The sequence below is a fragment of the Numenius arquata genome, unplaced genomic scaffold (assembly GCF_964106895.1).
Source record: "Numenius arquata unplaced genomic scaffold, bNumArq3.hap1.1 HAP1_SCAFFOLD_429, whole genome shotgun sequence".
NCBI classification, from domain to species: Eukaryota; Metazoa; Chordata; class Aves; order Charadriiformes; family Scolopacidae; genus Numenius; species Numenius arquata.
In genome coordinates this window covers 106,291-114,269 of record NW_027415565.1, presented here as the reverse complement: position 1 = coordinate 114,269, position 7,979 = coordinate 106,291, and the positions used below count along the sequence as shown (strand labels likewise).

The window sequence follows — 7,979 nt, the reverse complement described above, 5'->3', positions numbered from 1 at the left end:
CCCTGCTCTCGACACATCCTTCTCAACACCAGCTGATCCTCGAGAGCCTTCCTGACAGATCCCATTAGACATGGGCTATGCCAGCTTTAGGAGACTGCTCCAGGAAGCCTCTCTGCATTATACTGCACATCGAGGAGATCACATCGTGCCCTGTCCCTCTGCCCCGGCAGCAGGGAAGCCCTGCTCCACAGGTTCTCCTTCTCCTCTGCACTAGAGAAACTCTGAGAGTGGTACTTACAGATCCCATGGGCTGTGGGTCGTGCCAGCTTCTGGAGATGCCTCCAGCGACTGCAGAGTCAATGCCCTGCAGCCAGAATCTTACTGTCTCAAAGGCTGTGAAGGTTTCTCCCACAGAGAACTCTCAGCTTTCTCCCATTCCTGAAGGCTTTTAAGCTCCCCTGGCCTCACGCGTTTCCCCTCGGTGCCTGCAGGCAGTGCCCTCAGCCCTGCTGCGCTTGGCAGAGGAGCTGCTCCTGGGCAGAGCTGTCTCTCTGCAGCGCTGCCCCATGGCCATGAGCTCCCTCTGTCCCAGGAGCCCGGCCCAGCTCAGCAGCAGAGGAACAGCCCAAGACCTCACTTTCTCTGCCCCCTCTGGGCTCCCTCGAGGTGTCCCTGTGCCTCCAGGGGATCCTGCTGGGAACGAGACTGAAGTGACAATGTGCGGTCTCTCTTGCACCTCTGGAGAGACACTTCTTTCCAGCCGTGCCAGTTCTCCTGTCAGAGAGTTACTCGTGAGAAAGGTCTTGTCACTTCTGGGATGAGACAGGAAACCTGGACAGGGACAGATCTCGCTTGCCCTCGCTGAGCAAAGGGAGTCAGCTTTGTCAGTCGAGGCATCTCATCCCTGGTTTGTAGTCCTGGGTTGGAAGTGAACTCAGCTCTCACCCACGGCTCCCACAAACCCAAACTGCGACTTTCTCTGCCCCCTCTGGGCTTCCCAGAGATGTCTCTGGGGCTCCAGGTGAACCTGCTGTGACACGGGCTGAAGGAATCACTGATCTTCCCTCAGTGCGGGAGAGATTAATTTCCAGCAGGGTCATTTCTCCTGTCAGGAAAAGAGTTGGGCGTGAGAACCATGAGAATCACGAATCGCCTTTCCTTATCCTACCATTAGGCACCACAGGGAAGGTGACAGGGCAGAATCTAATTGAACCTTCAGGGGCAATACGCATCATTAGGTTCCGTAGATGGTCTCACAGATGGTTCTCCCAGAGTGGCCGGTTCTTCATTCTCAAAGCCCCTGGCTTTGCCTTCTGTGACTTGGGTGGTGTCGTTAGAGCCCTTGCCGGTGAAGACCAAGGCAAAAAAGTCATTCTCCATATCCTGGGTTGCCAGGTCTCCTCTTTCCCTCTGGAGAGGGCCAGCATCTTCCCTAGTCTTCCCTTTATCCCTGACTTACTTATAGAAGCTTTTCTTGTTGCCCTTGATGTCTCCGGCCAGATTTGATTTCACCTGGGCTTTAGCTTCCCTAATTTGGTTCCTGGCCACTGGGACAGTTTCTCTCTATTCCTCCCAGGCTCCCTGTCCTTGCATCCACCCTCTGTAGGCTTCCTTTTTCTGCTTGACCTTGTCCAAGAGCTCCCTGTCCATCCATGCAGGTCTCCTGGCTTTTTTTGCCTGACTTCTCCTTTGTTGGGATACATCGCTCCTGAGCTTGGAGGAGGTGATCCTTGAATACTAACCAGCTTCCTTGGGCCCCTCTGTCCTCCAGTGCTTTATCCCATGGTACCCTATCAAGCAGATCCCACAAGAGGCCAAAGTCTGCTCTCCAGGGCACTGAGCCTGATGCGCACCCTCCTCGCTGCCCTAAGGATCTTGAACTCTTCCATTTCATGGTCACTGCAGCCAAGGCTGCCCTTGAGCTTGACATTCCCCACCAGCCCCTCCTTGTACTAAGGTCATGGTCCACCATAGCTCCTCTCCTCATTGGCTCCTCTACCACTTGGAGAAGGAAGTTGTCATTGACGCATTCCAAGAACTTCCTGGGTTGCTTGTTGCCCTGCTGTTGTTGTCCCTCCAACAGACACTGGGGTGGTTTAAGTTCCCCCTGAGAACCAGGGCCTGTGAACGTGATCCAGCTCCTATCTGTCTATAGATGGCCTCCTCTGCTCACTCTTCCTGGTGAGGTGGCCTGTAAGCAGGCCCCCACTGTAATGTCACCTGCCCCTGCATTCCCTTGAATCCTGACCCATAAGCTCTCCATTGGCTCTTCATCCATCCCCAGGTGGAGCTCCATGCAGCCAGGTGGGAAGCTGGAGCTACGTTATCTGATGGTGTGACCACAGCCCTGAGCGGTACAGTTGGCAGTGACAGTTGCTCCTTACCCCAATCACCACCAGGCAGGAGGGCGTGCACCTGCAGCAGGTGAGCGTGGGGCATGGATGGGGTCACTCGTTGTCCTGAGACATCTGTGAACACTCTGGTTATGTCTTAAAGGAGGACATTCTGGTTCTGTCCTTAAAGAGGAGCCAAGCACTGCTCAGGGCTCTCTGGATACCCAGAGGAGCGCGAGTGACAGCAACGAGCAGGCCTGAAGCACCTCTTCAAATCTGAGTGGTGTTTCTTTGCAAAGAGAGACAGGGCAGGAGGGGGAGATGGTTGGGTGTAGAAGTGTGCCAGGGAGCTCTGCCTCTGCTTAGGAGTGTGGCCTGATCCTCCAGTGCCAGGCAGAGCATCTAGCCCAGGGGGTGCAGACGTCAGGAGGAGGCTCAGACCACAGGGATCTAGAGGAGATCCTCCTGCCAACAGTGAATCTGGGAGAGGCTTTGGTCAGGCTTCCTAAGGGCTGATACAAAGACAACAACTCCTGGTGGCATAAGGTCAGTGCGACTCTCCATGCCTCCCTTCCCTCTGCCCTACAGCCACTCTTACGGAGGCTGTTGGTCACCTGGGAGTGGCTCTCAGCAAGGCAGGAAGAGCCTGGGTGTTTTTACATTTCACTGGATTCACACATTTCTGCCTGTCTGTCTGTGTGTGAGGAGTCAAATGGGCGCCCATCGGCTCATGGAGTCGCCCCCCGCGAAAGGACTCCGGTCCTTGCAGTTACAGACCGGGGTGGGGTGTGTGCGGCTCCTTGGACGGTGTGTCTTTGTATGTTTGGTGATTAGGCATATATCCATACATATATGTTGATTTAGGGTGCCGTGTAGTAAGTCAGTGTGAATCTTGTTATTCTCAAATCTGTAATTAAGTCGCTGTTTTAATTATAACATATTCTACTAAATCGCCTTGTTAATCTTTAAATTGGTTAATGATTAAGTGCACTTAAAATTCAACTTTTTGATCAACCTCAAACCATTAGTAAATCTTGAATTTCTGCTAAATCATAACCCTGTCAAATATTTCTTCCTTGACACTTTTTTAGGTAGCTCCTGGGCTGGATTTCATGGGAAACTATCCTGGAGGACAAAGGAGCCTCGGACAACTCTTTCATCTTCAAAGATAACCTGGTTGAGACACAAGGACCGTCCAGGTTTTTATATGGATGAAGTGGAGCGGGAGGCAGGAGGCCAGAACGCTTTCTTTTCCAGTTGCCTGTTCCTGAGCCTGCCCACTTGCCTTCGCCACAGTCACGCTTGCACTGGAAGTCCAAGAAAATCCCAGTGCTCCTACCCTTGAGCTGGCATCCCCCCGGTCCCATAACCTGTCTGGCCATGGAGGCACTAGCTCCCCAATGCCCCTGTGTGCAGCCATAGGTCCCAGCCCTGTTCCCCCCGGGTGTCCCCCGCTCCCAGCACTGCTGTGCCCTCCCCACATGCCACCGTCTTGCCCCCAGCCTGCCTGTAAAGCCAAGGCAGCTCCAGCTCCTAACGAGGGCTGTGCCCAAGCCTTTCAGGAATGGGCTGAGGTGGGGTGGCCGGGGGTGGGCTCTTGGCACAGCCAGGCCTGGGCAGGGAGAGGACAGGTCCCAGGAGTGGGGTTGGGCTGGGACTGGTCACAGGTACCTCCCTGAGGAGCACACCTCTTGTGCTCCTTTCTGAGCTGAAACAGGGCTGGCACCGAGACAAGGGCTCCTGGGGAGGGACAGATGGAGCTCAGCTGAAAGAGCCTTACACTGATGACCCCCAGGGTCAAGCCCCAGCTTCAGCAATGTCTTCCCCCTTGGCCTTTCACAGAGCTGTCCTGTCTCCTTCCAGCTTTCCCTGCTCCTCGTCCCTCCACCCTCCTCACGCACAGGGCAGAACTTCCCCCAGGCTGGGCACTGCTTGGGTGATGCAGAGGGTGGCAGGAAGGGCTTCCAAGAGTGTTGGAAGCCAGAGGAAGGCAAAAACTTGTGGTCTCACTGCTGAGTGGGGCAGGGTGCCTCGAGACCAAGGACCTGTGGAGGGAGTGTCAGGGAGCTGATTGGTCATACGTGACTCTCACTCATACGTGACGTGAAAAGTGGCAGCCAAGGGTGCTGGTAAAGTAGCCAGAGTGTGGCTGCTTCTGTCATCCTGGGAAGGCTGGGACAGTGAGGAAGGTTCCTGACCATCCCCAGCTGGTTCCTAGGACATGCCTGCAACAGGCCCTGACCAGAGGAGGGGAGAGAGGTGTGAGGGTGTAACCCACATGAACCATCCATTGGAAATCTCCTCTTTCTCCTTGACAGTGCAGTAACAGTAGACCTTCATAAGTGGCTGATCTTCACGTGTGATCTTCATGCTCCTGAAATATCACCACAGGGTGAGGTGACTCCCATTCTGGGAACCCACAGTGAGAGAGACACCCTCGTGATGTCCCTTGGAAAGTATTCACATATTAGGCCAAACACCTTTCCTTATCTCCTCAAGCAAAGGAAGCCTTGACACTTCAACAGTTCCCACATGTAAGACCACCAAGGTGTTTATTACCAAGTAAAAAACAAACATTATCAACATTGTTTTTTCAACCCGGATATTTCCAAAGATCTCTTCCCCTGCTACTGCACAAGTGTTCTCAGTGGCAAGCACTTTGGAAGAGCCAGCTGGTATCCAGAGCTTCCAAAGGAACTAGAAGTGTCTTTTGCCTCTATCACCAAGGGAGCATGAGCTCTGGGTGAGGCCAGGGCTTTCCTCATCATTTTCCTGATAGCCTCCCTGACCTCCCTGTTCCGCAGGCTGTAGATGAGGGGATTGAGCAGGGGAGTGAGGATGGTGTAGAAAAAGGAGAACACTTTGTGAAGCTGCCTCAGAGGGGCTCTTCTAGGCAGTGTGTAGACAACAAAAAGGGTGCCATAGAAAATGGTGACAAGAGTGAGGTGAGAGGAGCAAGTGGAGAAGGCCTTTTGTCTGCCTGTGCTGGATGGGATCCTCAGGATGGCAGCTATGATGCACACATAGGAGGCCAGCGTGAAAAGGAAGGGAAAAACTACATCCAAGATACCAAATATGAAAGAAACCATTGTGACTGCTCTGGTGTCACTGCAGGCAAGCTCCAGCAATGGGGTAAAGTCACAGAAGAAGTGGTCAATGGCCTTGGGGCCACAGAACTGCAACTGGGATAAGAAGACCGTGACTACCACCAGCAGCAGGGAACCCAACAGCCAAGAGGCAGCTGCCAGATGTATGGAGACCTTCCAGGTCATGAGGCTTGCATAGAGCAAGGGCTGGCATATGGCCAGGTACCGGTCACAGGACATGGCCGCCAGCAGATAACACTCGGTAGTCACAAAGGAAGCAAAGTAGAACTGAGCCATGCAGCCGTGCGCAGAGATGGTGCTGTCCCCTGTCAAGAAGCTGACCAGCAACCGAGGCAGGATGGTGGAGCTGTAGCAGGTCTCCAAGGAGGAGAGGTTGCCCAGGAAGAAGTACATGGGGGTGTGCAGCTGCCGGTCTGCCACCACCAGCACAACAATGAGGATGTTCCCGACATGGTGACTGAGTAGATCATAAGCAAGAGGAGAAAGAGCAGGTTCTGGTGGGTGGGGACATCACTTATTCCCAGCAGCACAAAATCCGTGGATGATGTCCTGTTGTCCCTTTCCCCTTCCTCCATGTTGTTTTTCTTTCATTTCCTCAGTTTCCACAAAGAGGAACTATGAGAAAGAAACACATTTCAGTGTTGAACTTCAACATTGTTCTGTCTAGGACATTGCTCTCTTCACATTAGCTTTCTGCGTTTTCTGTGTAAAAGCAGGAAAAAAATAATGTTCTTCCTCCAAAGCAAGGGATGGGCACACCACAGAGTGAGTGGTCACAGCTCCCTGAAACGCTCACATAAGGAGGAAATTATTTCATCCCACTGCTTCCCACCACCCAAAAGGCCAATCTCTGCCATTGAGAAAGGGCAGGTCAGGAATTACAGCCTCAAAAGAACAGGGAACTGTGCTCTGGGACCGCCAGAAAGCATGCTGGAAAATAGCACTGTAGGTCAAAACGTAGCATAAAAAGTGACAAGAAAGCAATCAAAAAATAAATAGCTAGTCAACCAAGCCACAGCCATGTGGGAGAGGTTGTGCAGGGAGGAAGGATGGGAGAGACAAAGGAGACAACTCCAGACTTTCTTCAGCGGTGACATGAGGAAAGGACACACTGAAATCCAGGGAATTCCATTTAAAGAGAGGGTGGTCAAACACTGGAAACAGGTTGCCCAGAGAGCTTACGGGGGCTCCATCCTTGTGGACATTCAAAACTGGACCAAACGTGATCCTGAGCCACCTGCTCCAGCTGGCCCTGCTGTCAAGAGGGGAGGCTTGGACAGGATGACATCCTGAGGTGGTTTCCAAGCCCAGCTACTCTGTCATTCTGTGAATGAAAGCTGCTGGGCAGAGCCATTTGCTTCCCATGGCACAGCCGGCTGCGCTCTGGGGCTCCGTGAGAGAGCGGGACACTGAGAGGGGCGTCCCCAGGGTGCCGGGGGAGAGGAGGGACAGGATGAGGGTCAGGGGCATGGGCAATGCCAGGGACATGCCTCAGCGCAGGGTTGGAGAAAGCTCACGCCCGAGAAGCACAGCTCTCTCTAACAGCAGTGCCCTCCAAGTGTCTCACACCCACCTCTTGGGCTGGAATCCATGTCTTCCAGCGGTGATAATCACAGGGAGAGTTTGCCAAAAGCTATAAAATTGATTGATGCCCCCAGCCCTCTCCACTGCATGGGAGCGAGATGGCTGAGAGCTGGAGGACATAATCATGATGTCAACAAACAGCAGCAAAACAGAGAAAGAAAACAAGAGAGGGATGAAATAGCCCTGTGAAGGATGAAGGGATGGGCACAGGCAATGTGGCCCCACACAGCCTGCCCGAAGGCTCCCCCCACCCAGCCAAGGTGGGAGAGTGTCCCGGGGCAGTCCCTGGGATCTCACTGTGCGGTGCCAGGGGCTCGGGGGGGTCTGGGAGAAGGGAGGAGCTGGGCTGGGACGACAGGCAGGAAAGGACAAGGGTGAGACTCGGGACTCTATGCTCTCATCTCTTCTGCTCAAAGACCCAGCAGCCTGACTAATAACACTCAGCCTTCCCTCACCCGCAGCACATCAGGCCCAGCCCTGCAGTCCTCCTCATGGAGCAGAGACATCTGCTCTGATGGATCATGGCAATGAAGTCCCAGCTCAGGGTCTCACCTTCTGCCTCTTCCCTACCATGTCCTTCACTTTTTGGACCTCGCTGTAAGCCCTGAACCAGGGCTCGTTCCTTGCTCCGCTCTTGCCCTCTTCTCCCAGCACATCCAAAGGTGAGTCTGCAGCAGCACCTGAAGACTCCCTGCTCTCAGAATTGTCCCAGGGTTTATAGCAGGAAGGAGACTCTGAAGGTTCCTGCTGCAGCGTGTCCCTCCAGAGGATTTGCAGAGAGTAAAAACAACAGATGACTCCCTGGTGGGATGGAAGCTCTGAGGTGGTGGAGACTGCGTCAGCAGCTCCAGGCAGTGCTGACCCCCCAGAAACATGATGTAAACTGAGGCCGGGCAACTGAACCAGGGACATCTCTGAATTGTGTGAGCAGGACAAGAAAATCCCCCGAGATCTCATGCCCCACAGCTCCCTTCAGATGACTCACAGCATCAGAAAGCCTCAGACCTGCTGAGGC

At 53.7% G+C, this 7,979-nt stretch overlaps 1 pseudogene; it reads right to left on the bottom strand.

The window, feature by feature from the left end:
* Positions 1-4,900: 4,900 nt before the first annotated feature.
* Positions 4,901-5,955, bottom strand: LOC141478802 (olfactory receptor 2D2-like; annotated as a pseudogene).
* Positions 5,956-7,979: the final 2,024 nt, after the last annotated feature.